The sequence below is a fragment of the Lissotriton helveticus genome, chromosome 1_1 (assembly GCF_964261635.1).
Source record: "Lissotriton helveticus chromosome 1_1, aLisHel1.1, whole genome shotgun sequence".
NCBI lineage: Eukaryota > Metazoa > Chordata > Amphibia > Caudata > Salamandridae > Lissotriton > Lissotriton helveticus.
Window position 1 is genome coordinate 2,081,051,273 of NC_136057.1, and position 24,261 is coordinate 2,081,075,533.

General features: G+C 43.3%; 1 protein-coding gene across 2 annotated transcripts in view; it reads left to right on the forward strand.

The window, feature by feature from the left end:
- Positions 1-24,261, forward strand: part of DDAH1 (dimethylarginine dimethylaminohydrolase 1) — a 643,682-nt gene that overhangs the window by 378,078 nt on the left and 241,343 nt on the right. The window lies entirely within an intron of this gene.

Consider the following 24,261-nt stretch of genomic DNA (forward strand, 5'->3'; position numbering starts at 1 on the left):
TCGGCTGATTTTAGACGAATACTTGTAAGTTTCAAAAATCGACAGAAATTTTTTCAGCAAAAAGCAGGCAATGATATGCTATGGAAGGAAATTCAAGTTACTGGTAAGTACGATTAGAATTACTTTTCAGGATCAGTACTGGGCTCAAAGATGCAGCACTGAGGTCTCTCCTGATAACAGGTGAGTATATCGGAATTCGAAGTTCGGCTGATTTTAGCGGAATATTTGTAAATTCCAAAACTTCACACTTAGAAGAATTTCCAAGTGAAACCAGTCAATGTTAGCCTATGGAAGAAAATTCAAGTTTCTGGTAAGTACGGTTAGAATTACTATTCAGGATCAGTACTGGGCTCAAAGATGCAGCACTGAGGTCTCTCCTGATAACAGGTGAGTAAATCGGAATTCGTAGTTCGGATGCTTTTACTTCGGTCCAGAAAATATAGGAAAGCTACACCATCCCCTCCCTTCACCACTGTGAAAACACGACCTGTGGCGCGTTTTAAGTTGGGGAAATAATTCACTAGATACATCCAGTAAGCGTCACAGAGCTGCGTAGCAGAGAGATGTAAAAAGGGGCACGGCCTAGAGCACCTCTCTGCAACGCAGCGCAGTGGCGCTTACTGGAAGCACCTGGTGGGCTAGTTGGCCCCCAGGGTCCCTCAGGTTTGAAGGGGAATTATTTCCCCAACTTAAAATACGCCACAGGGCGTGTTTGCACACATCACCTCAGGCAGTCCCCTCCCTTCACCACTGTGTAAACATTCTCTGTGGCCGTTTTAATTTGGGAGATTAAGTTCATTTGAATCCTGAGAGTCCCTAGGGTCCGACTACCCCACTAGGTACACCCAGTAAGCGCCACAGAGCTGCGTTGCAGAGAGGTGTAAAAAGTGGCACGGCCTGGACCACCTCTCTGCAACGCAGCACAGTGGCGCTTACTGGAAGCACCTGGTGGGCTAGTTAGCCCTCAGGGGACCTCAGGATTGAAGGGGAATTATTTCCCCAACTTAAAACGTGCAATAGGGCGTGTTTGCACACGTCACCTCAGGCCCCGTCCCCTCCCTTCCACACTGTGTAAATATGCCCTGTGGCCATTTTAAGTTGGGAGATTAAGTCCCCTTGAATCCTGAGGGTCCCTAGGTGCAAATTAGCCCACTAGGTATCTCCAGTAAGCGCCATTGCAGAGAAGTGTAAAAAGGGGCACAGCCTGCACCATCTCCCTGCAATGCAGCGCAGTGGTGCTTAATGGAAGCACCTGGTGGGCTGGTTGGCCCCCAGGGTCCCTCAGGATTGAAGGGGAATTATTTCCCCAATTTAAAACGCACCACAGGGTGTGTTTGCACATGTCACCTCAGGCCCCGTCCCCTCTCTTCACCACTGTGTAAACGCACCCTGTGGCCGTTCTAAGTTGGGAAATTAAGTCCCCTTAAATCCTGAGGGTCTCTAGGGTCAAACTAGTCCACTAGGTAACTCTAAAAAGCACCACAGAGTTGCGTTGCAGAGAGGTGTAAAAGGGGGCGTTGCCTCCGAACACCTGTCGGCAACGCAGCTCCCTGGCACATACTGGAAATACCTGTTGGGCTATTTGGCCCTCAAGGACCCTCAGTATTGAAAGAGAATTCATTCCCCAACTTAACACGCGCCACGTGGCTCGTTTGCAGAGTGGTGAAGGAAGGGGACGTGGCCTGAGTGACATGTCTGCAAACACGCCCTGTAGCTCGTTTTAAGTTAGAGAATTAATTCCTCCTCAATCCTGTGGGTTCCTGGGGGCCAACTAGCCCACCAGGTACCACTAGTATGCGCCAGAGGGCTGCGTTGCAGAGTGGTGTTCAGAGGCAACGCCCCTTTTTACAACACTCTGCAACGCAGCTCCATGGAGCTTACTGGAGGTACCTGGTGGGCTAGTTGGCCCCCAGGGACCCTCAGGATTAACAAAGAATTAATTCCCCAACTTAAACCGCGCCACAGGGTGTGTTTGCACGCATGTGAACTCAGGCCATGCCCCCTCCCTTCACCATTGTGCAAACGCGCCCCGTGGCGCGTTTTAAGTTGGGGGATTAACTCCCCTTGAATACTGAGGGTCCCTGGGGTGCAACTAGCCCAGTAGCTACTACCTCCAGTAAGCGCCACAGAGCTGCATTGTAGAGAGGTGTAAAAAGGGGCATGGCCTCAAAACACCTCTGTGCAACGCAGCCCCCGGCGCATACTAGAGGTTCCTGGTGGGCTAGGTGGCCCCCAGGGACACCAGGTATTCAAGGGGAATGTGTTCCCCCTCTGCAAATGCACCAGGGGGTGCGTTTGCAGAGTGTTGCAAGAAGGGGGCATGGCCTTTGGCGCGATGCCGGTCTTTTTTAAGAAGGGGGGCTGTGTGGCCCCCCTTCTTTTTCTTAAATTTTAGCCCTGGGGACCCCATCCCGCAGGGCCTGACTCCTTTTGGGAAAAAAAATAATATTAGTTTTGAAGGGGGCTGCATTGCCCCCATCTAGAGGTCATAATTAACCCCGGGGACCCCATCTCCCGGTGCTGGCCTTTTCTTTCTTCCTATTTTAAAATAAATTATTTCTGAGGGGGGGGGGCGCGTGGCTCCCCTCCCGGGCCACTTGTAGCCCCAGGGACCCCATCCCCCAGGGCTGGCCCTCTTCATTGGGGATCATGGAGGGTCCCCAATCATGAGCCGGCTCCCCGTGTCCTGCGGTAGCCGGCATTGCTTTTCAACATGGGGAGCAGCTAACATGCTGCTCCCCATGTGGAAAAGCAATCTTCTTTGCTTCATTGAAGCAAGAGCAGGTTTCTATGCTCTCGTGTCAATGAATGAAAGCAGTTTGCAATGACAGGGTGGGAGCCGCGAGGCTCCTGCCTTGTCATTGCAAACAGCAGTGTCCCGGGGGGTGGGCCCAATTGGACACTGCAGGAGCCGGTCCTGGGGGGTGGCGGTCCCCAGGTCCATCATGGCCTCCTCACATTTTCAAAGCCCCGGGGGGTCGTGGTCCCCGGGGCGGTTGGGGGGGGCTGAGCCCCCCCACACAGGGTATTTTTTTTAAAAGCCCTTGGAAGGGCGGTCCCCGGGGCTGCGGGGGGCCATGAGCCCCCCTCCATTATTTTCTGAAAGCCCTGGGTGTGGCTGTCCCCGTGGCTGGGGGGGCCTAAGAGCCCCCTGCAACTAATGTAAAGAAGCCCCGGGGGTGGCGGTCCCTGGGGCTTGGGGGGCCTAAGAGCCCCCCACCTATTGTTAAGAATCCCCGGGGGTGGTGGTCCCCGGGGCTGGGGGGGTCTGAGAGACCCCACCTAATTCATAGAAGACCCGGGGGTGGCCATCCCTGGGGCTGAGTGGCCCCTCTGGGTCCCCTTTACATAATAAGTATTGCCCCCAAGATTTGCCCCCCGGGGGCTAATTAACAACGAGGTGCGGGAGCCCATGCTTCGTTTTTTAAGAAATTTTGGCCGAAATTCGTGCTGGGTTCGCGAATCTCGCTGAATTTTTTTTTAAAAATGCTTGTTTGGCCGTGTGGGTCCTTGTGGGACCCCCTGAGCAGGCATATGGGGTCAGGGTGTTTCTACCGTGCTTCCTTTTTGTGTTCTGCTCTGCTTTCTTGTGCTTCGGTTCTACTGAGGCACAAGATGGCTGCCAACACCTCCTGGTTTGGAGTGTTGACAGCCAATTAGCATACAGCTCGTGCTCGACAGGGTGCGCGGATCCTGCGTGGCCATAGATATATATGTGATTTTGATTTTCTCAGGAATTACTGAACAGATTTACACCATTTAACCAAAAGGCACGACTCTGAACCAAGGGCTACCTTTTAGCCAAATTTGGTGTAATTCTTTCCAGCAGTTCGGGCTGTAGCTGCGGTTAAAGGTTCCGATGGGAAATTGCATGGGGAAAACATGTTTTGGGACCCCCTTTTTTCTCAGCCCCCTCTTGACAAATCACCCCGAGATTTTCAGGATAGGAGCGGACTGCAGTGCCCCACCAGTTTTGAAAAGTTTGCGAAGATTCATCAACCGCTGCCAAAGTTATTCCAAATAGAATGTTGGGCATTTCCTATGGATAATAGGTCCTAACTATAACTACCTACTGGCGACCGTCAGTAGATATAATATATATACGGAAGATCTACATCATTTTTTATGAAGGTCTATCCATTTTATATATCTACATACAAATTCAAACAGCTTCCTTACAATACCCCTTTTGGATATTAATTCGTGCATGGCGATTATTCAGTTTCCAATGTCTGTTTTTGTAGGGTTAAATTCAAGAATGAAAAAGTAACAATGATGCTGTGCGACCTAGGCTCATGAACTTGAATATTGGGATATATGATGAAATTAGTCTTTGTATCCACATGAGATCTGCTGAGATAATTATCCCGACATTCATCAGACCATATGTACATATTTATAAATTTTCTCTCTTTTTTTCTTTTTCAACACATGTAAATAAGTGTATATACACTGGATATATATATTTTTCTGTCTTGTATATAAGCATAAGTGCATATAGGTCTGGGGAAATTAGAAAGTATATTGAATCATTTTTTCGCTCATTTTGATTACTGTAGACAATTGAACGAAGGGTATCACATTTGTATGGCACTTATTTTGATACACACATGGTACAACCTTCACAGTTTCAATACAATCAACGTATAATCATGGACCTGGCTAGTCATATTTTTTACAATGAGTCATAGGGAGTTGATAGCAAATAATGTTATACATATTCGGAATTGAACAGGAGTTATTGGTACTTGTAATACTATGTGCATTCATGCAATTTGAAATAGATATGCGTCTGTGGTTTCTGTATATAATGCATATTATGTGTAAATGTATATTTTTGTAAAGTAGACTACAGGTGTAAATATCGCTAATTAGTATTTTACCAATGTGTTTTTTGTTCCTTTTTTAACTAATATGCATTTATGCAGTACAAAATATCGCAACAATTACCATAGATTTTTATATGTAGTCAAAGGGTGCAATTGACTTTTTGACCCGTGATACATGCCAATAGTTTCGTGAGAAGAAACATTGTTACAATTTTTATGACTTAGCTGTCCATAACCAATGCAAGTTATAGTACTTTGTCTGTGTTTATGGTTGATAATCATGTGACTCACAAGGAGGTGGGACACTACTTTGGGAAAAAAAAGCATTTAAAAAAGAAAGCAACTGCGGTGCTTGGTGTGTGATCAAGAGCACTTCGATGCTCGAAACGCGTCGCCGATGAAAGGTTACAAATAAATTCTACCTTGCCTAGCCGAATGGTCCGTTTCTTCATTTTGCCGCTGCGGTGGAGGTTCTGAAGATTTTTGTTATATATATATATATGTATGTGTATATATATATATATATATATATATATATCTATATATATATATATATATATATATATATATATATATATATATATATATATATATATATATATAGATATCTATATATATATATATATATATACACATATCTATATATACACACACATATATATGCATATATATACCTTTTAATGTATTCATTATTTGATTTAATGTTTTAATGTGCTGTAATAGTTTACTGTAATAGTTCTACACATATAATAAATCAATGAAATTAGTTTGCATTTATGTTAAACAATTTTTAGTATATATTTTAAATAATAAACTTTAATATGTTCCCTGCCCTTTCCTATAGGAAGATCTCAGCCTTGGTGGCAGTGCTCTCCACCTGCCTATGAACATTACCAATAGTAACTGTAGATTCGAAAATCATGTTACAGGAGGCTATCTCGAGGGTGTGGAGTGGGATGTAGAAATAGGTCACTGATAGTAAACTGAGATTTTTGCTCGGTGCCAAGTTCCGAAATTCAAATTTCAAATGTCCTGCAGCTTTCTGAATTCTCTTTAAAAAGAAAGACCTGTTTTTGAAAAAGGAAACAGCATTCCAGCTGCACACATTTTACAAAATTAAATTAACGTACTCACTTTAACATGGGTGGAATTAGAAAACAATCCGTCCAACTACAAAAAGAAAAATCATGAGTGTTTCTTTCTCACATTATAACCTCCAATATTTACAGACAAGCAATTGTAAGAATAAAAAATTGAAAAGAAGTTGCAATGATATTTCATGCCATACTTTGTGCCCTTGACAGCCACTGTTTTGGTGCCCTCAGGGCAATGTGTTTGGATTACACAAGAAGCTGGGCAGGAGCCTTACATTGGACTTCAAGGGGATTTATGGAGAATTGTCTGGGACGCACCAATCATGCTGGATACATTTACGTCAAGGAATTAGATCCTAACAAATGCCATGAAAGAAAGACGTTGTCCGTTTCCTGAAACAGAGCCACGGTGGCTGGAGTACCCTCTTCATTAACTGGATTAAAGGCGGATTAGACACATTCCACCCTGTTGCATTAGCCATTTACAATAAATTGCGCAGCACGATCAACTCACGGTAAATTACGGAATACAGTTATGGGAATATTTCTTGCGGCGGCATCCCGTCATCCCTTTGGTATGAGAGAAACATGTGATGCATTATTGTAGTTGCTACACATCCGAGGTAACAATAGAAAATGAGAAATATAACATTTCATTGATTCAGCAGCTTCAGTAAACCAAACAGGAATTGTTTAGTCACTTCCTTTGCACAGAAATACGGAGCTATTGGACAATTTATCATATACCTAACAGTCTTTTAAATATGCTTACTATTTTTAATGCACGATTAAATAAAAACAAGCAAGTTGATAAAAATGTGACAAGCTACATTGATTGTAAATTGGAATGGAAAGGGGCATTTTTTCAGCTAAGAAGGTCGACTAAAGAGTGTGTAGGATAGGTAAATATGTAACCTCTTAAAGAACATGTTCTGTAGACAACACTACATTGAAGCAGGCGAGGAGCCATATCTAATTCAGCCTCAGGGTATATTTGAAGTTAAAGTTGTTGCCATTTTCGCTTTTAATACTGTGATATCGTTCACAAGTCATTTTGTTTTCTTGATCTAGGTCAGGAGTCTCCAGCCTGTTCTGTAATGAGAGTTACTAATATTACTAGTGTTGTAATAGTGACCACATCAAGCAAGATTACATTTCTGGGTCTATATGCAAGATTACTACCAGTGATCGCCTCAGTGCATCAGGCACGGTTGCCAGAAGTAACATAACAAAGGGTTTGTCATATGAAATGCCTCCACATGGGTAATATTTAACTGCCATAGCAGCAGTGTATTTGACACCAAGGTAATAACATTTGTAAAATGTATCCCCAAACTCCAGTGCCACATGATTTGTCACTCAAATAGCAACTTTAAGTATATTTTGGAAATACAGTGTTTTTTCTCTAAATATCAGCTAAATTGTTCTGAAAAACACATTTTGTGGCTAAAATATACACTTTCAATTTTGTTTTACGTATGTTAATTCAGCAAAGCAAAAGCTTCTAATTTATTAGGTGAGGCTGTACACAGGAGACCTACATACAGGTAGCTGAAGAGCTAAAAGTAACTCACAAGTTACTTGTTGGAGAAGGGTGTCCTAGGATGTTTTCTAACTTAAGACAACATAGTTTGCTGAAATGTTTTAGAAAATAATCTGGGCAGTAGCCTGAAAATTTTAATTTCCATTGACTTGGAACAAAACCTCTAAGGTAAGGTGATAAGGGAGAGAAGCTAGAAAGTCAAATAATTGGTCACCATTGTATCTCAACCCTACCCCCACACGCTAAATTAAAACAAAGATATAAAATAGTGAAAACATTTGCAAAACACGATGAAGGACAGAAATCTCTTTCTACCTTTCAGCCTTGTTCAATCAAATTATTTCAATGAGTGTCATTCGTCTCTTGGAGATCTACTGAGGTCGCTGTGGTTACTTCGTGTTGTCCTCTTGCATAGAATAGCTTGCTTTGGCTTCCTTGACTGCCTCGTCCATTTTCAGATCACCCATTATAGACAGATTGGATGCTGTATTGACATGGCCTGAGGTGTGAGATGTTTAGGGTTAATTCTCTACCATTGGCTTTCGCATGCCTTTTTGTTGACGTGACGTGCATCAGCTCAGTGACACACTGTCTGTCAGACTTCTTGTTCTGCTTCTGTGCCTCCTTCCTAGATGTTGGAGGACTACACCCGTTTTCTTTGGTCCACATACTGCTTAATTTTCTCTTTCACTGGTTCTTGCTGCACATGGCCTCATCTCAGATGCTCAATAGCATGCTTGGTGGCATTCAAGCCAGTACTGGAGTACATACAATCTCATTCCAGTATCAATGTTGGTGGACACTGTCTTGTGGTGCTGTGTTAAGTTCCTTAAGTTTCAGGAACACTGAGCAGTGCCTTAGGATGTTAAGTTATATTCTATCTGAAGCATTATGATTGATTTACAGTCTGTTAATAACTTGTTGGACATACCTAGATATAATGCATTGGAGTAATCTAGCCTAGCAGTAACCAGTGCCAGAACCACCGTATTCCTGGTGGGAAACGGTAGGAATGGAAAAGCCTTAGGATGGGTTTTTAGGACACCAAAAGACTTAGTGGTGGCCAACTGAAACTGTAAAGAAAAAGACAATTTGGAGTCAAGTTTGACTCTCAGATTATGTACAGAATCAACCGGGCATGGAGGTGTACCTAATTCCATTGGCCACCAATCACCCGTCCAGTGTTGGGGATTCAGGCCACAGATCAATAACTCGATTTTATCAGTGTTTACCTTTAGATTATTTTGGGACATCCACTTAGCGACAGATGTCATACATTGAATGAACTTGAGTCTTGTTTGTCCGTCTCCCAACATTAGTGGTACATTTAATTGAGTGTCATCTGGGGGTCTGAGAAAAGAAGTTCAACCTTTGTTTGTCTTATTTACTGTTGACATAACTGTGTGAAGCTGCTTTGTCTTAATACACCAAAATAGGTGCTTTTAATTAAGTGTTTTTCTTTGGTGGTGTAGCTCTGTTGTCTCACTTTATATTGTTTGCCTTTATTTTCTCTTAGGCTTTTGTTTGTCTACTGCACCTGATTTTGTGATGGTGGCTCTCATTTATTTGTAGGGAGGCGCCTACTTCAAAATGGCTACTCCTTTAGTTTTTCTCACTGTCTCTGTTATTTGCACAGTCTGACCTTGTGGTGGTCACTCTCATCCATTTGATTGGGGGTCTCTGTCTTTAAAATGGCCGCCACACTTTTACTTTCTCCCTTTTCTGTTTCAGTTTTTTTCTTTTCTTAGCACATGCATGTTTGTTTAGAAGGTGCGCTCCATTTTCTTCCTGAGCTTCTTGTTGTACCATCACCAAATGGACACCACACCATTCTCCCAGAGTCCTCCTGATACTTTACAATGCTTCTTTTAATAGAAGCTCTATTGTTTAAACTGCAAGCATGCTTGGTTTTGAATGTGCCTTATTGCTGGGCATCTCCTTTTTGGGATGCTGTAAAGCTAAGGGTTCCAACTCTTTCATTGTAGCATGATGGGCCACTTCAGGCTCTTCACTCCTTGTAGTCAGGCTCTGTGCTCACTGCCTGTCAATTCGCTGATAGGTTTCTGCCTTCCTGGCCACAGGCAGTGATTCTTACCTAGCCCGGGCATGCTACTCACAGATCTTGAAGCAAGTTTTGACTTCAAGTGTGGTTGGCCACCGTTGCTCCGCGTGGATTCATCACCACTTGTCATAGTGTGGAGCTATCACTACAGGAACTACTGGAGACTGGAGATGTTCATCTTTCTTTCTGATGATGTGGGTAGAACCAAGAGAGCAGTGTTGATCCTCCTAATGATCAAAGGGACAAATGAATCCTGCAGAAGCTCAGACTTCCTAAAGTTCACCTATCTTTCCCCCTTACTCCAATCTCATTCCCTGTGCATAGCCTGAGTGTCGAATGTCTAGTTGATCAACTGACCATCATGTTTGTTCCTAGTGTTGTTGTCCCCATTACATTTTCCTCGAATTAAAATGTATTCCAAGTGTTTTCAAAGGAGCACTCATTAACCAATCCAAAATAATAAATTACTGGCTGCTGCTGAATCTGTCCTTCCCCGCGTTTTTTTAGCAGATCACTCATACACCTCTTCCTTCCATGCTCTCGCTCTTTCTTCCTTTTTTCGACCCCATTTCTCCCTTTCTTTCTGTTTTTTCTCTCCCCTTTTGTTCTTTCTTTTCAGCTTTCATTCTTTTTGCCTTTCTTCTTTTCTTTCTTTGCTTCTTTTTTCTTTCTCTTTAACTTTCACTCTTCTTTTCTTTTCTCCTTTCCTTGACTTGTTTTTGCTCTCTTTCTTAGTTTTTCATCTATTTTTTTCTGCGTTTCCCTTGCTCTCTCAATATGTCTCTTTTTCGTCTCTCTTCGTTCTTTCTTATATCAATAATGTCTTTTTTCCCTATCACCAGTGGCACTACTTGTATTTAGTGCCTTTTCCAGCTGCAAACCCCACCTCACAGCTCTGTCATAGCATTCCCCAGAGGTGTTATTATGAAATTCTGTCTTCAGACAGAAGGATATCTGTAAAGAGCTAAATAGAAATCCGGCCCATAGGCTGCCCCGATGTAGCTGCTGAAGTGAAGAGTTTATTTTGCCACCGAAAATAATCCCTGTGTCCCAATAAATCTACAATCAGGGGCCCATGCCAAAAATGTAAGCAAGTAAAGAATACACGTGTTTAATTACCTTGTGGGCCAGTGCCTAAAATGTGAGCAGGTTTTAATTGCCCTTGGTATAGAGTATTTTTACTTCTAGGTTTATGCGTGCAGCCATCTTATTCCTGCAGTGTTCACAGCCACAGCGCTCGCTTTTCTGAGTCATCCGGTGAGTTCTAATCACTTGAGTAAACCACTGAAAATAGAAGATATTCACACAAGCAAGATACGTAAATGTAGTCATTTAGACAATATCGATATTGCTAGAATAGACAGGAATTTAATTTTTAACCATTTTTATATTTGCAATTTTTACAACTGAAGGGAAAATTGTGCTCACTCACATACACTGACCAGCAGCATTTCGGAAGTAGTAATGGCAGTGCAATATGGGGAAAGAGTCCACATTATTTTAGCAAAACTGTTAATGGGGTTCATTAACTCATGTGAATCCTGTGGCAAGCATAAATGTCATCAGGAAGGTTTGTACTCGATATTTTGTGCTGTGTGCTAAAACTGTACCACAATTGTAAAGAGAAACAAAAACAAAAGCTCAGAGAGGCACTAAGGCAGGCACAGTTTCAAATAATGTTTCCTGTGGGAAATTTGAATACACTCTCATTATACACACATGTATATACACTTAAAGACACATTGTAGCAGACACCCAATGACATCTTTGCCAAGGAGCAAAACCAGAAATGGAATCAGGCAAGATGTAGCTGAGCAGAAGAACACATAAAGCAAACAAGGCTATTTAGTGTGATTGGATACATTTAAACTTAATACGAAGCTGCATTTCCTGCTTTTTAGAGGTGAGTTGGAGACAGTGGGAGGTCATGTGTGATTAGATTGCAGAGATTGAGACATATATTGTTGTAGATCTGATGAGTGAAGAAAGAGACAAGAGACACCAATATCTAAATTTTCGATGTGAAGTGAAAAGAAGAACCAAAAAAAGAGGATAACATCATCAAAAGAAGTGGCATAGGTGGAGCAAAGGCAGAAAAGGAAACATTAAAGGGAAAGAGTAAAACTAGGAAAGTGGAATGCAAGCGATACTTAGTGAATATAGTATAAACAGAATAAAGGTGTGTGTGATATACTGATGTTAATTAAGCCAATGTGCCAGGAATAACAAGAGGGTGGTTTTAAATTATGGGACTTTGTGACAAGGTACACAGAGAGGAGGGCATCTTCAGTGGAAGTGGAAGGGATGGAAGCCAGATTTGTGGTGAGAAGGGAAAGCATTATACTTAAGCGCAAGAAACTGGATTACTGGTAGAGAGGGGGAAGTTACTCAAGAACAAAACAATCCGTTTCTGGGTGAAGTCACAGGCAAACCCAAAATTAACCTTTGCTCAACCCTCTGGTAGCTTGGCGCAAAGCGGTCTGGCTTAACTTAGAGTCATTGTATAAAGTATGTATGGAACACTTCAAATATTAATAAAGCCAAAACACAACACAAGAAAAAACAAATACCAATTTAGACAAGTAGTGTAACTTTTAATAAATGACTCAAAACCAAAACAACAAAAATACAATCAGTAGTACAGTAGATATGTAATTTTAAATGTTTAAGTGAAAATAGCCCCAAAATGCACAAAGTGTCAACTTCGGGTATCTGGTCGCAACAGCCTGTGGCAAAGTCACAGTTCAATTCAGTCGCTTCAGTTAGCACTGGATAACAGTGGTAAAGTGCACAGAGGCCTGAAGCCAACGAAACAAGAGGGTTGAAGGCAAAAAGTTACGGGAGAACCACACCAAGGATGCCAGGTCTAACATTGAGGGAGAGGAAAGCAAATATACTTGAACTGTTGAATGTTGACAAGCTGGTACCTTAGCTTGGAGAGAAAAGGAAGAAACAGTAGGGCAGAGAAGAGTCAAGCATAAGAGCATTGATTATGTGATGGGAGCTATGGTTGCATGTATGAAAATGTCAGAGAAAGATCCTAAAGCAAGTAAGAGAATGAATAGAGACCCAGAGTAAAGAGAGCATGTGGTGGATGGGAGTGACTGGAGATGATGGAAAGAGAATGCCAATTACTATGGTCATACAGTTTGGCTCTGGAGCACAATGTGCACTCAGTGCTCAGAGTTAGAGGTGTAACTAGCAAGCTGATAGCAGCAGTGAGGTAGGAAGGCAATAGATGGGTGGGTGATGGACTGACAGACTGATACATGTCAGTGTCAATTTTAGGTAACAATACATGAAAGGCCAGCACAGGAGAGAGTGTTGATTTAAAATTGTGAATAGGGAACTTAAGTGGGAGGATAGGCTAGAAAAGAAACCATAAGTGTAACACTGCTTAAACTAAGTCAGTATAGTTATAAAATGAAAGAGCAGTGGGCAGGGTCGGACTGGGCTGTAGGACAATCTGACAGTGCCAGAAGGGCTGGTCTGACAGTTAAGTACGAATCCATTTTTGGATGGTTTTGTACCTGTTTCGTGGTCTTGTTGGTCAGTTTCTACGGTTGATTTTCCTGATATTACCATAAACATTTCCTACAGCAAGCACAAAAGCATAGTATGGCATACTTTGCAAAACACCTGAATGGCCTTTTTTTACAAGTTCAAAACTGCCTCGATTTGCAAATGTGCACTTTTTTACCGGTCATGTTCACTAATGGGGGCCCCTTTAATTTTAGTACCCGATCCTATTTTCTGGGGACTGATTTCATTCATTTGCACTGAAACCCTAAGTGAGTTGTTGGAGAGCTCAAGGAAAGGGAGGACATTGAGGGTGTTGCCAGCTAGGGGTAATTAAGTGAGGAAAACCAAGGCAGCCATAGAAAGGTAGGGATTCAATAAATGTCAAGGATGCAGTGAGATTTTTCTTTTAATATTCTTTTCAAAGGGTTAAGCAAACTTACTATTAACGTGCGTAATATTGAAGAGTGTAAAGGCATGGAGCCCCGTACTTCAGAAAATCTATTGCCGTTGGATTTCAGAGGCCTCATTTACACACTTCTTGATCTGCCTCTGCATCACTTTTGTGACGCAGCAGCTGCACAATCAGTGCACCACAGTGCTCCTCATCTACAAACTGACACATTGGATCCAATGTGTCAGTTTGTAGAGCCCTGCATCATATTATATCTGCTCCAGGTGTAATGTATGCAGGTTCTCCCACGCAAAAGCCACGTAAATTTACATTTCACTGCGTCACTCTATGACTTAACAGCATCAAAATCTTTAGGTCTTCTCATACCAGGCGTAAGGATTGGTGCAGGGCTTTTACAGTGGGACTCCCCTAGGTGTTCTAACACATTGCTGAAGTTGCATCAGCTTTTACAATCAACTCCAGCAATGCGTTACTTTTGCGGCAATAGATGCGTCAGAATTTCTGATGCAACCGTTAATCCATGCGACATGGATTCCTGTATTATAAATACAGCACATCCATGGTTTCGCACGGGCATTTGATGTAGGCGCAAGGAAATTGACTCATTGATGCCGATGCGTCAGTTTCTTGTGAATGAGTCCCCTAGTTTATTAATATTACAACATGGCTGTAAAATGTCATTGTTGTTTCTTTTTCTAATATATTCTATTGATTTCCCAGTGCATTTCATCTAATCGTAGGCGTGTTGTAGAGTCTCTTTGGATGTGGAGATGTTTGGGGGTTTCCAGTAGACTTTTCCAATTAACATTCCGTGGCACAGCTGCTCATGTTTTCTTTCTTAGTGTTTACAAGGTTTCTGAATAGTATATTAGTGAAGTTTTGTTGAAGTGGATTGAATCAATTTTGTAAGGTACAAAATCACTTTTAACAGACGGTAATTATCCTCCTGTCTCGACTGGTGCTGCCTGACTTTTCCACTTTTATTGCCGTGTTGACATATTTAATTATATCTAATTAAAAAGAAAGAATTTAACGAGATCTTTATGTCATGAAATTGAGCAGAGTATGCAAATTTGCCACAGATAAATCAATTCATTCATATTAAGGATAAATATATTGTGATGGTAAAAACGTAAGCCAACTCGCAGACAAATTTCCCTCGCTTTCCAGTCAGCCCCGGATGCATCATAATATATTTCTGCAGTAATCTTCTATAACATAAGGTAAAAGAGAGTTTGTCCATGTCGCAAAGTGAATAGACAAAAATATTTTGGTCTCTAATTTTCAATAAAGCAGTAGTGCATGATGAAGAATACTGGACAGTACTGTCTAACGAGCACTAGTAAAGTCAATAGGTCTCGCCTATGCAAGAGCTATTATTATTATTATATTATTCCGAGTTTTGTATAGCGCCTGGTTACCAATAGGCATCCCCGCGCTTATCAGAACATAACACAGCTACAAGAATGCAAGGATCAAACAGAGAACAAAAAAGTTTTTAAAAGTTTACGAAACCTGAAGAGACTGGCTTCGGAGCGCAGTTGTAGGGGCAGTGAGTTCCACAAGGAGGCCACATTTATTGAAAACCTTCTGCCCCCAGTTCTTGCCTTTTTCACCCTGCCAACCTGAAGGAGATGTTGGTGGTCAGAGCGGAGGGAACGAGAGGCCTTATAGGGCTGAACCATCTCCTCAAGAATAGGTGGACCCACCCCGTGAAGGACTTTATGGGCGATGCAGAGTGACTTGAATTTCACCTGGTCCTTCACAGGGAGCCAGTGCAGTGCCCTCAACGCCGGGCGGGCAGATTGCCGCCTAGGGAGACCCGTCAAAAGCCTGGCAGCCGCGTTCTGCACTTGCTGCAGTCTGCTCCGGGTAGATTCGGGTGCGCCCAGGAAAAGCGCATTGCTGAAATCCAGCCGCGAGATAATAAGTCCCTGGAGGAGAAGCCTTCGAGTGGCCACTGGGAGCAGGGGCAGAATCTTCTGGGCTGAACGGAGCAGGTCAAAGCACACGCCAGCAGTCTTTTTGGCATGGGTTTTAAATGATAGGTCCTGCTCCAGCCATACCCCCAAGCTCTTGATCTCCTGCTTGGGGGGGGGCATCGGTCCCAAACAGTCTGGCCAGCTGCTGGGGGGCAAAGATGGAGAGGAGTACCCCAGCAGCATCAGTTCCGTTTTGGAGCCATTTAACTTTAGGGCTGAGCTGCACATCCACGTGTAGATCTTTTCAAGACACGTGTGCAGCCGGTCGGGATGGTGCGCCGACTGGGAGAGGCCTACCACCAGCTGGGTATCATCAGCGTAACTGATGATCTTGATACCCAGCGGCCGTACCACATTCTCCAGGGGGGCCATGTAAACGTTGAATAGGGTAGGGCTCAATGAAGAGCCCTGTGGCACACCACACTGGAGAGGGGTAGAAGATGATTTTTCCTGGCCTTCCCACACCTCAAATGTACGACCTTCCAAGAAGGAGGCGAACCATTTGAGGGCCAAACCCGTGACCCCCACCCCTGACAGCCGTTGGAGAAGCACCTGATGGTCCACGGTGTCAAAAGCAGCGCTGAGGTCCAGGAGGATCACTGCCACTGATCCCCCCGAATCCAGCATGCTCCTCGCATTCTCCACGACCGCCAGCAGGGCGGTGTCGGTCCCCTGACCGGGCCGAAAACCCGTTTGGGAGTCGCCCAGGAGGGAATTGGCTTCCAAGAAGTTGGAGAGGCGGCTATTCACCAGCTTCTCAGCCACCTTACTGATACCCGGCAGCAAAGAGATAGGCCGAAAGTTGGCGAGATCGGCGGGGTCAAGGTTAGGCTTTTTCAAAAGAGCCTTAACCACCGCCCCTTTCCAACTGGGGGGGACCACCCCATGGGCGAGAGACAGGTTTATCAAGTCCGTAGCAGGGCCAACGATAGAAGATGACACCTGTTTAAGATATTTAATAGGTGCTGGGTCTTTCGGGGAGCCGCTCTTCATATATCCCAGCACCGACAGGACTTCCTCCTTAGTAACTGGACCAAGGGAAGCCAACTCCGCCAATGGTGACTCAGGTTGGGAGCTGGGATTGTCCTCCAAAGAGGAGATCTCACCTAGCCGGGGAAGGGAAGCCAGTATGTTGTCGATTTTACTTTTAAAATACGAGGCCAGTTCTGTGCATTTTTTGCGAGGGTCCTCGTGGAAAACCTGGGGGTCGGGGGCATTGAGTAGCTCCTTAATGACCCTAAATGACTCTTTGGAAGAGTTGGCCGCAGAGCCAATGCGCTCTTCGAAGAATCCTGATTTTGCCACCCGAATAGCGGATTTGTACCTGCTCAGGGCCGCACGATATTCTTTACGATTCGCCTCACTCCAGTCTCTCCTCCAGGACCGCTCTAGCCTCTTACATCCTTTCCTCAGAGTTCTTAATTCTGATGAATACCAAGGTGCCGAGCCCACTCTCTTCCCCCTCGTAAGTTGTTTCTTTTTGGGTAGGAGAGTGTCTAGAGAATCCACGAGCCAGGTGTGGAAGTTCGCGTCAGCGACTATCGGGTTGGCTCCCTGAGAGGGCTGCGTGGCCTCCAAGTGTGCCGCCCAGGTGTCAACTGGGAGCCTCGACCAAGCTACCAATTTGTTTTAGCAATGTTGTACACCAGCGTGGCTGCTGTTCGGCATAGCTAAAAGTTAGTAGCATAGAGGAGAGTGAGGTGGAGTGGTGTAAAGTGGAGTGGCGTTGAGTGTCGTGGAGTTTCATAGAGTGATGTGGAGACGGATAGAGTGGAGTAGAGTAGAGCCAAGTTGAGTGGAGGGTTGTGGCATGTTTGGGAATGTCGTGGAGTGGCATAGAAAGGAGTGGAGTGGCACAGAGTGTTGTGGAGTGTCATGGAGGTGGTAGAGTGTGGTAGAGCGGATTAGAGTAGAAGGGCATTGAGTGGAGGGGCATAGAGTGTTTTAGAACAGAGTGGCATTGGGGGGATTAGAGTGTCACAGAGTGAAGTGGTATAGAGTGCCATAGAATAGAGTTGAGGGGAGTGGTGCAGAGAGTCATGGATTGGCACCAAGTGTCATAGATTGAAGTATTGCAGAGTGTTGTTGAATAGAATGTTGTAGAGTAAAGTGGTTATGGCATGGAGTGTGGTAAAGGGGTATGGTGGGGCATAGAGGGAGGTGCGTAGAGTGGAGTGTCATCGAGTGCAGTACTGTCATAGAGTGGAGTGCCCCATCGAGTGGAGTAGAGTGTCATAGAGTGGAGTGGCATAGACTGTCGTAAAGTAGAGTGGGGACGTGTAGAGTAGATAAGTGGAATAGGATGGATTGGTGTGTCGTGGAGTGGCATAGAGGGAGTTGCATAAAGTGTCTTAGAGTGGCATAGAGTGGAGTAGACTGTTATGAAGTGGCATATAGCAGAGTAGAGTGTTGTAGAGTGGAGGGATGTAGAGTGTCGTAGAGAGAGGATGTAGATTGGAGTAGAGTGATATAGAGTGGAGTGGCATAGAGCGGAGTAGAACAGAGTGGAAGTGTCGTAGAGTGGTGTGGCATGGAATAGAGTGGAGTGGAAAGGCATTGTGTAGAGTGCAGTTGTGTGTAGTGTCATGGAATGTTGTGGAGTGGCTTAGAGAGTAGTGGAGTGATGTAGAGTGGCGTGGCGTGGAGGGAGTAGAGTGGAAGGATATAGATTAGAGGGGCATAGAGTGCCAGAGAGCAGAGTGGCTTAGAGGGTACAAGAGTGTCAAAGAATGAGTGGCTTAGAGTGTCGTAGAATGGAGTGGTGCAAAGTAGAGTAGAGAAGAGTGTCAGAGAGTAGCGTTCCGTAGAGTGGAGTGGCATAGAGTGGAGTTAAGTCGGGGGAGTGGCATAGAGTGAGTTGTATACAGTGGAGTAGAGTGGCATAGAGTTGAGTAGATTGTTGTAGAGTGGAGTGGCATGGAGTGGAGAAGAGTATCCTAGGGTAGAGTGACATAAAGTGGAGTAGAGTGTGGCTGAGGCAACAGAGTATCTTAGAGTGGAGGGGAGTGGAGCAGAGTGTCATGGAGTTGAGTAGCATAGAGTGTCATTGAGTTAAGTGGCGTAGAGTGTCGTGGAGTTGAGTTAAGTAGCATAGAATGGAGTTAGGTGGCATGGTGTGGTGAAGACGGAGTGTGTAGCGTGGAGTAGAGCGTCATAGAGTGGAGTGGAGTGGTGTAGGGTTGAGTAGAGTGTAATAGAGTTGAGTGGCATAGAGTGGTGTAGATAAGAATGAAGTGACAGAGTGGAGTAGTGAAATATAGTGGAGCATTGTGTCAAAGAGTAGAGTGGATTGGCATAGAGGGAGTTGCAAAGAGTGCCTTAGAGTGTCCTAGAGTGGAATACAGTGTTGTGGAGTGGCATAGAGTAGAGTAACGTGTTGTAGAGTGGAGGAGGGCATATAGTTTAGTAGAGTGGCATAGAGTGGAATGGTGTGTCATAGAGCAGAGTGTCTTATTGTCTTACAGTGGAGTGGCATTGAGTGGAGTAGTATAGAGTAAAGTGGCTTAGAGTGGAATAGCATGTTGTAGAGTGGAATGCCATGACTTAGAGTGGCCTGGCATAGAGTAGAGTGGAGTCATGTGTCATAGACTGTGTTGTACAGTGAATGGAGTGTCATTGAGTGGAGTAATGTGTTGTAGACAGGAGTAGAGTGGAGTCGAGTGGCGTAGAGTGTGGGGGCATGGAATGGCATAGAGTTGTGTAGAGTGGAGTTGCGTAGTGTGGAGTATGTGGGGTGTGGTAGCATACAGCGATTAGAGGCAGCACATTTTCAGTTGAAATGCCCATTACATTTGCACAGACATACAGTTTTACTGATAAAATTATACAGTCCAAAAATTATTATTTGTGGAAATGACATTACCTAGTGTGTTGATTTGTTTTGATCATATTAAAATATTTGTTTCCACCACACTTTTGAATTCACCCAAAATTCGCTTTATTTGTGCTTTCCTCATTCTGATATATTCTCAACTTTCTGCACAGTTCATTTACAGACATTACAATTTTGTTGTGTGGTAGACAAAAAGCCTTTTTTTCATTGGAAGATTGTCACATAAATCTCCTCACTTTGAAGTCAGAGAAAGAAAAGTAAACACCAGGCTGCCTTGGAAGACAGAGCCTGACATTTGACCTCTGTCTATGAATGCACAGAAAATGAGACAAAATAAGAGCAATATTTAAAGGCCTGTTTACTGAAAGCAAGCACATGTGGAAGAATACAAGGGGCTGTGGTACATATGCGATTCTCCACGGATGGGAATAATTGAAGCTGGACAGCCTAAAACAAATAAAGGCAGCAAATAGAGGGCAAGAGAGCAATTCTGACTTACAAAACACAAAGCCAATGTCAAACAAGGGGTGGAGTGCATTCTCAGGGAAGCTTTCAGAATGTCACCAAGAAGAAAAACACATCCTAAGCAATTGACAACTGTGTTTAAAAGAGGTTTTTACAATTTTCTCCTTTGGTTTTATTATGTGTTCTTGCACTTCCAAAATCTCGTTTTGGTGATGAAATACTGTTTATATTTTTTTTATTATTAGTTATATTAATGTTGTACAGACCTCTATATGACACCCAGCTCCATGGTATACTACATTTTCAAAACAAAATAAAATACATTATTTTTACATTTCCATGTCTTCCGGTAATCCACTCCCAGTCTCCATTTTGCTCCATGAGAACTCACATGTTTGCCTCAGGAATAATTGGTAATGCATGGTCTTTGTGTATTCAACAATTACAAGCTATTTTTTATTATACTTTATCGCATGCTCCTTATGCTTTTAAAGTGTAAATTGAACTGAAGTATATTCTATGTACATTTACACTTCTTATGGCCTTGAGATGCAATTATATCTGCTGATTTTAAATACATGGTTCCCAAAAATAGTTCTCTAGTATGAATGAAAAAGCATGGGTCAAAGAGCACAATATATCATGTACTCTTTTTACGTCCTACACCCTCAAATCTGGTGTTTGGGTGTGCACATTAGACACTTTGAGTGACCTTCCCTGGTTATCTTGCTTGGAGGCCAAAGCAGGGGTAGTGGTGGGGGGAAGTGGGGCTGTGTCAAGGGCATCATTGTCTCTCTTTTTTTCTGCCCTTTTGGTCTGACGTTTTTCCATGATGGGTACCCCATTATTTCTGGAGTTATAGCCGACACCCTGATTTGTTGTATGCTTTCTGCGAGGGGTTTTGGAGAAGCAGGATAGTGGCGCTCAAGCAGGTTGAAGTTGTGGTACAATACTGATCACACCGCATTGGAACAAGTGACCAAGAGTGAAGGCTGCCAGAATGGAGCCATCGCAGTAAAGTGCAAGGAGGTGAGAGAAGGAACGAAAAGTGCATGTGACATGCACGGCAGGGAGGTCAGGGGAGAAATAAGGGGCTTAACGCATTACATGATTCAGCGCTATGAGGACGTGATCTAAAGAGAAGGGAAATAGAAATGGCCTGTCATGAGAGTGTTGCGCCCGGGAAGAGGGCAAGTGTAAATACAAGGAACGTGAGGTGAGAAACATAAAGAAACAAAACTTGATGCACAGGCTTAAAGGTTCACTTGTAGTCACAGCACGCCGCGCATTACTTTCCTGGATATGGAACTTTATGTAAAAGAAAACATTTTACACAGCAGACTCTATCGAAAAGAAACTGCTTACAATGCAGTTCTTCATGCAGAAAGTTCCCACCCTGTATGTCAGATAGAGTCCATTCTTTACGGAGAACTCCTGCGAGCAAGAAGGAATTGCAGCGAAGAAGCCTACTTCTGCAACTGCTTGTCAGACATGAGAAACAGATTTTCCAAAAGAGGTTACAAACAAAATACCATCAACAAAGCGGTAACCAAAATTGAGAAAACTAACAGAGACAGAACACTTCGACCTAAAACCCACGGTGTGATTCAGTACGTGGTTATACCACCTCCATTTCATTGCTGAATGGTCCGAGTTTCGGCTGGTACATCTATTACTGTTTAAATATTGTTTCAACAATATGTGGCTTCAGTGGCAGGTTGTTTTATTTACTTTATTTTATTTTCATGTGGTCATTTCATGTTTGTCGTTTTAGCATATACCACTTTGTATGTCACCTGCCTTTTGAAGCATGCTCTGGGTGTTTGACCAATGCTCACCTTTAGCAGCAGTCGCCCTTTTTCTTTCAAGTTATTGTTCTAGTAACACAGTTTTACTTCTGGATGAACGCATTGCCTAGTAATTATTTCTGATCACTATGAAGCTTCTTCTTTGAATTCTGGGCTCCCACTTGTTTTTGTCCCTAATTAATTTCATTTAAGGAGTCCACTGATAATAAATAAGGTGTCGTGTGATGTCACCCCACTGATTCCACTCTAATATGTTTGACACTCTCCTTTGTAGAATCTTGACCATAGATGTGATCATTTTGTATTGTTCCCAGCCCTAAAGAGTCACAAGTAACTACCTGTTGACGAAACACGTGTCGGCTGACGTTTTGCTTTGCCGAACTCTAAAAACTTGCATAAACATCTTTCAATACATGGAACTACCGTAGTCGATCTCTTTTGATTTCTGTACCAATTTAACAGCACAACTGTAATAACTGTATCCCTACACGTGTGCCCAGGACTTGGTTTTGAACACTGATTTGTTGCATAGCTTTAATCGTGTGTCAAATCCACTTGTGTGCAGGAGGTCAAAGACTGGATGCAGATGAACCACGAGTCAGGAGCTAAGGCTGAGTAGCTGCCATTCTGGTGCAGAAGTCCAGCTGTTCTATTGTTTCGTGACCATCAAGGCAGCATAGTTGACAATATTCTGTCAAGTGTATTATCATTGACGACAGATCTTGCATAAAACATTTTATAAAATGTTGGCACATTTGACACTCCGATGAACTTCCTTGTAGCATTTGATAAGTGTTTCCTCACCAGAACAAGCTGTGGACCAGGGTCAGACTGGCCTATAGGACAAGCGGGCAGTGCCTGAAGTGCTGTTCTCACAGATCAGTGTATGGGTTGTGTTTTTTGGACACTTGAGGGCCTGTTTTGTGGTCTGTTGGGCTGGTTTCCACTGTTGATTTCTCTGCTAGTACCACAAACATTGCCTGCATAAAGCACAAATGTACGCAGTCTGCCATACTTTGCAAAACACTTATAAAGCATGTCTTTACAAGTTTGAAACTGCCCTGACTTACATATGTGAGACAATTTTAATCTATGAAAGACACTACTGAGACCAGTCAGTCATTTAGTGCCCCAGGCCCACCCTGCTGTGGACACACGGCCCCTCGAGCCTCCTATATCACAGCACTCTTTGACACATTACCTAATTATCAGTCTGAAAAGATGTTCTGTTTTTTAGCTCTCTAAGTTCTTGATTGTATGTGTTTTCCTTTTTGCGGGCTTAGCTGTTTTAGTTCATGTCATTCTAGAGTTACCCTTCTAAATATCGTTTCCAAAATATATACATTATTTGCATTGTGCCACAGTCAAACGACCCTGGAGACCTGTCAGCCCTGATAAAGCATGTTTACTGGGTCGTGCTTACTCTGGTGGTTGAGGAAATCTCTGTTTACGCATGGTGTCTTTCATGCCCCCTTTTATGTACGCTGATTACTGTGCTGTCCACTCATCAGTTAGTGCTTTCACATTTTTAGCATACGTATCTTTAAGTGAAATTTTCCAGGTCGTTGGTCATGGAAACAACGCCAATCAACCACTTGAATGTATAGCGTGCAGTGGTCTTGATTGGATTTTTCTGCCACAAGTTCTCAAGATGCCTGTCAATCGCAATCGAGTGTGAGCGGATCATGCAGCATGTCCTGTCTGAGCTGGGCCTGATTCATCCCAAAAGGAGTTTGTGTGTGTATGCCTCACAGAGTGTATAATTCAGTTTGGCATTTAGGAGTTTTAAATAATTCTCCCCAGAAACTTACATTAAAATGCGCCTTTTGCGATTTCATTTGTGTCCTTCTGCTTGTTAAAAACTATTAAAATTAAAAAAACTAAAGCCAGCCCCAATCACTGGGATTCTATTTTAATCCTAAATGTATGCTTCTGTAGATCAAACACTCTTAAAATAAACAGCCTGCTGGTATGAATGACATGTGATTCCTACACCTTTTAATCCTCATAGTCTTGAGTAACGTTTCCTATAGGCTGATTTACATACGTATTATTGTCTCTGTATAATATACGTGTGATGTAAGGTGCTTTGACACAATACACTAGTATATGTAGCGCTATAAAACAAATTAAATGCATAGTATAGAGGATCTATGGAGAGATGAGGGACCCTGTTGGAGGGTAGTAGTGAGGGAATTCGTGGAGAGGAGAAGATCATTGGGTGAGGGGAGGGTGCCAAAAAAGATTATTGCACGGGGCACCACCAGTGCTAAAGCTAGCACTGTGGGCATCCCTTCCAAACTGCGATTTCTATCCATATGTATCAATGGTTTATGACTGAAATAGCAGTCATAGACCACTGAAAATTACTGATCCTCAAGTTGGGGTGGTTCCCGTTTGTGAATATTAAAAAAAGGACACTGTGGAGGAGGCAGAACTCCACTGCAAACTCTCGAGCAAGTTTGTTCTAATTTGGCTTTGCATATGGTAGATCCACACCATTATTTTTGGTCTGACCATTATCTGATTAGATTTCCCAATATAGCTGTCTCAGATACCAAGGGGGCTAACCCATAGAGTGAAAGCCTTTAACAAGATAGATCCTCTTGAATTTACGAAGGTCTTAAATCGTAACATTCCGGTGCTCATAGACACAATGACAGATGATGTAATAAAATGCAATAATTGGATCAAAAAATGCTACAGAGAAGT